Here is a 9,602-nt window from a genome sequence, read left to right on the forward strand (position 1 = left end):
GCCCAACATCACGATTACTTCAGCTTAAATAAGCATAATAATAACTTAGCTACGAGACATTAATTTAAAAAGGTTGAACATAACTTACAATGATTAAAAATAGCGTAGCGTTACACGGACAGAATTTCGACTTACACCCTTACAACATTCGCTAACATACCCTTATTATTAAAATTAAAATTAAAATTAAAATTATAATATATATATATATATATATATATATATATATATATATATATATATATACGTTTGAGAGTAAGAAGGGAAAAAGATGTGTTTATTTTCAACCAAAACTGCGAAATTTATAGCAATGTGGCCTCACTTTTTGGGTCATGCGACCACATGGATTTCCTTCTTCCTGGCCATGCGATCGCATGGCCAGCTAGGAGAGCTCACATGTTGTTGTTTTCTTCTTGCCGACGGTTTTATATAATAATATAATATATATATATATATATATATATATATATATATATATATATATATATATATATATATATATATATATATAATTTTAAGAATTAATTATATATTATATTATATTCATGTGCATAGTTGACTTGTAATTTTTAGTCCGTTGCGTCGAGCGTTGAGAGTTGACTCTGGTCCCGGTTCCAGATTTTCGAACGTCCTTGTGTACAATTTAATATCTTGTATTTTGCGTTTTGCGGCTTGTACTCTTGTAATTTTGAGACATTTCTCATCAATAATTTGAACCACTTTGATTGTATTTTGTACTTTTGAGCTTTTTGGTCGTTTGCGTCTTCCATTCGTCGAATCTGTCTTTTGTCTTCACCTTTTATTATTTAAACGAATATCACTTGCAAATAGAACAATTGAAACTAAAAGCTTGTCTTTCTTGAGGGATAATGATATGAAATATATGTTCATTTTTAGCATTATCATTCTTCTATTGATGATTTGTATCGATATTTGTCTTCCTCTTTTAGCATTTGAAGTTCTTCTGTTGTTGGTTCTTATTCATTGGCCATGAGTGTAGCTAACATTTCAGCTTCATCAATTGATTCAGTTCCTTCTTCTAAAGAATATTCTCCTGTTCCTTGTAATTCTGGAAATTCTTGTAACAATTCTGCATGTGAATCTATAGTTTGAATATAATAACATGTGTCATCTGCATATTGCGGTTGTTGCATGGCTCTATCAACTAAAAAGGTAACAATCTTGTCCTCTATACTTAGGGTCAGTTTGTTATCGAACACGTCTATTATTGCTTTAGCCGTGTTTAAGAATGGTCTTCCTAATATGAGAGGAACTCGAGAATCTTCTTCCATGTCCAGAATAACAAAGTCTACTGGAAATACTAAAGTACCAACTTTAACTAGCATGTTCTCCATTATCCCTCTAGGATATTTTACTGATCGATCGGCTAGTTGTATGCTTATTCTTGTTGGTTTCAATTCTCCGAGGTCTAGTTTAGTGTATAGTGAATACGGCATTAAATTTATACTAGCACCTAAGTCTGCCAATGCTTCTATTGAACTAAGACTACCCAGAAAACATGGAATTGTGATTAGATCTTCCATTTTATTTCTATTTATGATTAGATCTTTCAGGAATTTGGCATATCTTGGCATTCCATAAATCACATCAATGAAAGGAAGGTTGACATTTATTTGTTTAAACATATCCAAGAATTTGGATTGCTCGGCTTCAAGTCTTTCTTTTCTCATTTTACTCGGGTAAGGAAGCGGTGGTTGGTATGGTTTAACATAAGGTTTAGCCTTAACTGTGTTATCTTCATTAACCTTTTCAACTACCGGCTCTGTTTCCTTCTCTTGCTCAGGCTGTGGTGCCTGTGTAGTAGGAATAGAGTCATTAAAAATTACAGGCATTTCAGGTGGTTTAAGTGTAATACCACTTCTTGTGGTAATGGCTTTAGCTGTTTCATTTCGGGGGTTAGCATTTGTATCACTAGGTAAACTCCCTGGTTTTCTTTCTCTAATTAACCTTGCTAGGTTACTCACTTCTTGTTCCAGATTTTGGATAGAAGCTTGTTGATTTCTAAATGCTTGAGCATTTTGTTCATTAGTTTGTTCTGAGATGTGAAAAACTGCGTTTGAGATTCAACTAGCTTCGACATCATATCTTCTAAATTTGGCTTTTTATCATCGATTTGTGGTGGTTTATTTGGAAAAATAGGTCTTTGCTGGTTGTAAGTATTGTTAGATATTTGTTGATTGCTAGGACCTTGTTGGTTATTGTATGGAACATTTCGGTTATAATTCTGATTTTGATTGTAGTTTGTTCTTGGCGGTTGATAATTATTTTGATAATTATTTCCAGGCCTTTGGTTCATATATGAAACATTCTCTCTTTGTTCCATTGTTTGTTCAATACTGAGACAATCTTTTGTCAAATGTGGTCCTCCACACTGCTCACAACTAATTCGTATTGCGTGAATATATTTAGTCATCTTTTCCATTTGTCTCTCAAAAGAGTCTAACTTTGCGGAAATGGAATCAAAGTCATGGCTAAAATTGGCTCTAGCCGCTTTAGATGAACAAAGAATATCTTTTTCTTGGTGCCACTCATGTGAGTGGGAAGCTGTGTTATCAATGATTTTGTGAGCTTCAGTTGCGGTTTTCTTCATAATGGAAACACCAGCTGCTGTGTCGATGTCTTTTCGTGTAGCAACATCGCATCCTTGGTAGAATATTTGCACTATTTGATAAGTATCTAAACCATGTTGAGGACATCCTCTCAATAACTTTCCGAATCTTGTCCACGCCTCATATAATGTTTCATTTGGCTTTTGCGCGAACGTAACAATTTCTCCTTGAAGTCTCACGGCTTTAGATGCCGGAAAGATTCTTTTAAGAAATTTCTCAACTAAAACATCCCATGTATCAATCGCCCCTTCAGGTAACGATTCTAATCAATCTTTGGCTTCTCCCTTTAAAGTTCAGGGAATTAACATGAGATAGATCTGTTCATCCTCAACTTCTCTGATTTTAAATAGAGTACAGATCCTATTAAAAGTTCGAAGATGTTCTTTTGGATCTTCTTTTGGCGTACCACTAAATTGGCATTGATTAGTTACCATGTGTAGGATTTGTCTTTTGATTTCATAATCTGGCGCATTAATGTCTGGTTGAGTAATGGCATGACCTTGGCCAGTGCGTGTAGCTCTCATTCGATATTCCATACTTAGATGTTCCTGATTTTTCATGATTGAATTTGTTGAATCTGAATCACTAGAGGATTCTGATTTAATGGTTTCTTCCTCGACAATCTCTGGTTGTATGATTTGTGGTTCCGGAGGAATGATTAGTGGTTCAGGATCTCTGAATTGTCCTTGAATATCCTCCGGACTCTCAATTGTGAAGTTGGGTTCAAAAAATGGATTATCGGAAATTTGAATTGGAGTACTTGGTCGACTAGATGATGATTCTAAAGAAAAATCAATGGCGACAATATTGACTAGATGTCTTGATCGAGTTACAGGTGGTGAACGTATGAAAGGTGGTGAACGTTTTGCTCGGTGCGTTCACTGAATATCCTATTGGTTATAAAGATAAAAATTATATAAGTTATCAAATTAATAGACTTTTCTGATTTTACCCAAGTTTCGAATAGCCAATAGATGCAGCAGGTAGCCAGGACCCTTTAAATCGGAAAATTTTGGATGTCTATCAAATTAACCGCTTAAAATAATTTTTCTTCGAAGTTTAAAGAAGATATAGAAAATTCTATGTCCTAAAAACTATAGCGTAGAAATGAGAAAGAAAAAGCGCGTCGAAAAATAAGAAGCGAAAAATAAGCGTCGTAAAATAAAAATTGAAAAAAATAAAGCGTCGAAACTTAAAAGCCTAAAAACTAAAAATTAAAACTTGTGTCTAAAGGTATTAAAGCTTAAAAGAATTCTATATCCAAAACTACAATAACTTAAAAAGGCACTAAAACTTATTTAAAACTAAAGCGATAAGCCACGTCGTAAAATTCTAAAGCGTCGAAATCTTAATATAAAGAAAAAGCACTTAAGGGATTTTACGGCAAAGCCTAACAATCTAGAAATGTAAAATAACTACGGAAAAAACTAAGTTTAAACTAATTACGAATGATAAATATATAAACTACGAATTAAATGATAAAAATATACAATTTATAAAAAGAAACAAAAATGATAAAATTGCTTATTTTTATAAAAATATTATTTTTATATTATTATTTTATAAAAGTATTAATATTATAATTAATAAAACTAATTAAAACTTAATATTACAAATTAAATAATAAAACTAAAACTAATTATTATTAAATTTAACCCTAATTCTAATTAATTAATAATAATAATATATAAAACCCTAACCCTAATCTGACAGTCAAAGGTACCAGACCTGTCACCTCAGCTCATTCGATCGCATGAGTTGAGGGTTTTAAATCCATGTGGTCGCATGGGTTAGGATACCAGGCCAATTTGTTTGGGCTGCTACAGTACTCGGCCCGAATACTTATTTATTTTTTTTTTTATTTTTTTTGAGTTTAATTTATATAAAATATAAATATAACTTATTAGTTTTATAAAAAAATATTAGTTATTAGTTTTATAACTCTTAAAATATAAACTTTTTAATTTAAATACTTAAAAATATAGAAATATATTTTTCTTTCTTTTTTTATGTTTTTATATTTTTGAAACTTATAAATATATTCTCACAAAAATAGATTAAAATATATTTTTTTATAGCGTTTCGCTTTCGCTTGATGGTCCCCGGCAGCGGCGCCAAAAATACTTGATGTGTGCGAGGGGTAGTACGAAATATATTATATTTTACTACGAAATACTATTAAATACGATACAATTTACAAAAAGTTATTTATTTATTTAAAGAATGGATTTACCTAAAACCTTGCTACAACACTTATAGGCAGTGTACCTAATTGTAGAGTAGTGTCGTTTTTAGTAAGTCTGGTTCGTCCCACAGGGAGACAGCCGAGTTTAACGCTATATTTTTATTAACTATATTTGTATATATATATATATATATATATATATATATATATATATATATATATATATATATATATATATATATATATATATATATATATAGTATTATTATTATTATAAAAGGGGATTTTACCGTTTAGTGACCGGTTTGTCGATTTTAAGTTCTAATGCAAAATATTAAAAATAAAAATAACTTAATTTAAAGCGTAAAGTAAATGGCGATAAATAAAAGTGCAATAATTAAAAGTGCAATTATTTGAAGTACGATAAATAAAATGACGATAAATAAAAGTGCGATGAGATATAAAATAAAGGATTATGCTTATTTAAACTTCCGTAATCATGATGTTTGACGTGTTGATTTTAATTTATTATCATGGGTTAATTGTCCTTTGTCCTGGATTATTCGATATGTCCATCTGGTTTTGTCCATAATAGTACATCGGTCATAATTATAAAGTGCGAGAGTCTTCGTCAAATTACCCTTATACCCGAAGTCAAATATTCCAACTAATTGGGGACTTAAACTGTAACAAGGTCTTAATACTTTGTTTAATGAATACACCAGGTTATCGACTGCGTTTAATCCAAGGTTTTAATATTTTGTTAACAATTACACCAATTACCCTTGAATATAATTCACCCCTGTTTTAATGAGTCCAGTGACTATTAATCAATCCCCGTGTCCAGTCAAATGAATAATTATTAGTATTTATAGATATCCCGCCCACCGTACCCAGTAAAGCGTATGTGGTTAAATATAAATACGTCAAATTATAAATCTCTATATTAAATCAACGAGATATCATTTAATTAATATAAAGCCCATTAATAGCACATAGTCCAATTTCCACAAGTGTCGGTCTTTTGTCCAAACCCCAATTATGGTCCAAAGCCCAATAACCCCGTCTTAATATTTAGTCTAACATCACGATTACTTTGGTTTAAATAAACATAATAATAACTTAGCTACGAGACATTAATTTAAAAAGGTTGAACATATAACTTACAATGAGTATTAATCACGTAGTGTTACACGGACAGAATTTCGACTTACAAACTTAAAACATTCGCCACTATAACCTTATTATTATTAACTTAATATTAAAATTATAATTAAAATATAAATATATATATTATTGATAGAATTGAGAGATCAGAGAAATATGGTGTGTTAAACTCGTCCGAAAATTGCTGAATTTATAGCCTGTCCCAACTTTCCAACCCATGCGATCGCATGGGTTTAAGACACCCAGGCCATGCGATCGCATGGCAACCTTTTCCTGGTCAAATATGATTCCAAAACGTGGGCGGCTCGAATTTAAATATTATATAATATAATATATATAATTTTATATAATATTATATTATATTCTTGTGCATCGTTGACTTGTAATTTTAGCTCCGTTAAGTCGTATGTTTCTTCTCGGTTTATGTTTCGGCTCCGGATTTTCGAACGTCCTTTCGTATGCTTAGATATCTTGTACTTTTGCGTTTCGTGGCTTGTACTCTTGTAATTTTTAGACGTTTCTCATCAATAATTTGAAACACTTGGATTGTACTTTGTACTTTTTAGCGTTTTGGTCATTTGCGTCTTCAAATCGTCGAATCTATCTTTTGTCTTCACCTTTTATTATTTAAACGAATATCACTTGTAAATAGAACAATTGCAACTAAAAGCTTGTCTTTCTTAAAAGATAATGCTATGAAATATATGTTCGTTTTTAGCATTATCAGCAATCAAGAAAAACACAAAGTTAGCACACTTAGAAATCATATCATTCAAGTAAGGTAACAAATAGTGTAACTATGGTTCATGTAACTTAGCAAGTCTAGGGTTACAGTCCAGACTCAAAAGACTCACTAAAATTCGACACTCTAATGCAGCCTAGTCCTAGGTAACCGATCTGCTCTGATACCAAATGTAATACCCCGTCAGAATTCACTAACGGTGTATTAACTATGGTCCCACAGTTTAGCGGTCACGCCCTCTATATGAGACGTTTCCGAAAAGTATTCGCATTAAATATCAAAGTAAAGTCATTTATTAAAGAAAATGTAACTGTAAAGTAGTTGACATAAACGACCAACGTAAATAAACCCAAAATATTATTTAAAACATCGTTTTCAATGCGAATATGTGTTTTCGAAATAAAAGTGATAAAAGATGCTGGACATCATCCAGTTTTAGCAGCAAACAAGCATGACAACTTCTGTAAAGCGGAAGCACTACTTCTATGGAACTGAGATAAAAATATGCAAAACGTCAACGAAAAACGTTGAGTGAATCTACAGGTTTAGTTAAGCATTTCGTAAGTTAAGCCACAAGATTTCTGAAAAACATCGTAAAAATTATACATGAGCATGAGCACGCATGAGAACTTGATTATAAAACTTTAACCCGCGGATAGCTAAAGCGCTACACATCTTCCCTTTATCCTTTCTAAGCATACACCGATCAAGTGTAAAAGTAACAACAAAATAAGCACCTGTTATGTTTAGGAGAGGTTTGTCAAACCTAACGGTACCGTCCCTATAAGTCGAGATTACGTAAAGTAATTAATATAATCAAGCTAAGAGATTTTTGATCTGAACTCATATGTATAGCGTTTAAGTTAGTTGTGCCTAATATGTAAAACATTTGTAAAAAGCATGTTATCTCATCCCTGAAAAACGTAGTAGGGACTGTAGACTCACCTTAGCAAATGCACTGAAATATCTTAGCAAAATCGTACTGTAGTCGAACAATATCGACTGAACAACGCAACCTAGTCAAATAGGTTACCTTAAGTATACATATAGGTCACACTATGTCAACCCATAGTGTACGCAAAGTCCTAGTGCTCAGACTGACTCAACATGCAATTAAAAGTCAACTAGTTCAAGCAAGTCAACAAAAGTCAACTCAAAAGTCAACTCGGCCAAAGTGGTCACTAAAGTCAAACATATCAGTAGGTCATGAAATCATGGTCAACATGTCAAACCTAGGTCATACAACATGTTATAGCTCGTAGTTTAGCAAATTGCACATTCGCAGTTTATCGCATGTTTTTAAAATACGTACATTGTAGAAAGAATCAAGTATAACGTTGAGCACATAATTCCTAAAATCATGGAAAACTTCATATCACAACTAGACTCAAAATCAATTCCAAAAAGTCTAACTCATCCCTCATACGATGTCTACAAGTCGGATATCAGAAGAGGTCTATTTATGGTTTACTAAATCAGTTTCTGCCCACGCGTTAGTTTTAGAACATTTCTCAAAAAATATTGAAGATAGATTTTGACGAACGGACAATTGGATATATCTCAAAACATCCTAAAGCTTTAGTAATAAAATAATCAAAAAATTTCCTTTAGCCAATTAGTATAGATTATCCAATCTTTACAGACTCTTCAGTTTTAATCAACAAACAGACATGTCATTTGACCAAGCCTATATCTCATGGAAAAACACGTTTTCAGAAGTTAGTATACAAATGAAATGCATCAAAGAACATATAAAATATCATACTCCAGAATTTCATGGTCTCAATCAATTTCTAGTTCACACAAGGTAATTTCTTTTGCATTCGAAAACAGTTTCAGCTCTCATTAAAAAGCAAATCTTCGTTTTGACACACCGAGAGCATTACAAAAGCTTTTAACGCAAATCTTAAGTCCAACATGCATGATTTTTCACAAGGATTACAGTGGTACACTTTTCATTATCCAAATCATAAAGCACACAACTCAGAAAATTCGGATTACAAGCATAACCTAGTCAAAACTTCGATTTAGCATATCTTAAGCATACGATAACGAAATCAAGCGAAATCAAAGTCCAAAATTAATAGTTTTTCGATACATTTTCATCTAAACACATTATAAGTTCAGATCACAAGTTAATGTTATCAGATCATTAAAATAAATATTCATTTTTCATGCAAACAACATCAATTGATCAATTAAACGATAAACGACAACAGAAAACATCACTAATTGAGCACTAGACTTGATTACACTATGTAATTGACATAAAAACTGAATTATAGAAATTAGGGTTATGAGTTATACCTTAAAAACAAAATTAATCGATACTAGTGCGTGTTGAACGATCAAAGCAACAACTTTTAGCTTCAAGACATGTTCCAATTTTGAGTGGTGTTGGTGGTTGTGGGTGGTCGATGGCCAAAGGGAGCAAGGGGGAGAGCAAATTGTCGACTAAACAAATGGGAATGATGAGGGTTTGTGATTTAATTCCAAGTATTTATAGTTAGGGCCTCTAATTAAGAAAGCTAATGACCTAATTAACAAGTTAAAGTCCAAAATTACAAAACAAGGAGCCCACTAGGGGGATTCGGCCGATTGGCCCTTTTATGGGGTCTCGGGCTCGGTTTTTGTTAATTCTTGGTACGCGCGTGGTCCGTTTCGAGTGCCGTTAACCGTACCGGATTTCCGGAACGTTAACTAGTCGTTGAAACGCAATCACCGGATCTAATTCATTAAATAATTAATAAATTAAATTAGTTTTTCTTAAAGTCAATAATTATTAAAAATAATTATTTTATCGTTTTTCTGAGTTCCGTAAACTGAAAAGCTTTCTAGACGATTAACTTAATCGTAACGTTTTCTAGTTATTTCGCTA

The 9,602-nt window shown here is 32.2% G+C and overlaps 1 non-coding gene across 1 annotated transcript; it reads left to right on the forward strand.

The window, feature by feature from the left end:
- Positions 1 to 2,699: 2,699 nt before the first annotated feature.
- Positions 2,700 to 2,806, forward strand: LOC139887176 (small nucleolar RNA R71). The gene has a single exon (XR_011773017.1). It is a non-coding gene; the product is annotated as a small nucleolar RNA R71 (small nucleolar RNA).
- The last annotated feature ends 6,796 nt before the right edge of the window (positions 2,807 to 9,602 follow it).

This window comes from Rutidosis leptorrhynchoides, chromosome 1 (genome assembly GCF_046630445.1).
Source record: "Rutidosis leptorrhynchoides isolate AG116_Rl617_1_P2 chromosome 1, CSIRO_AGI_Rlap_v1, whole genome shotgun sequence".
Taxonomy (NCBI): Eukaryota; Viridiplantae; Streptophyta; class Magnoliopsida; order Asterales; family Asteraceae; genus Rutidosis; species Rutidosis leptorrhynchoides.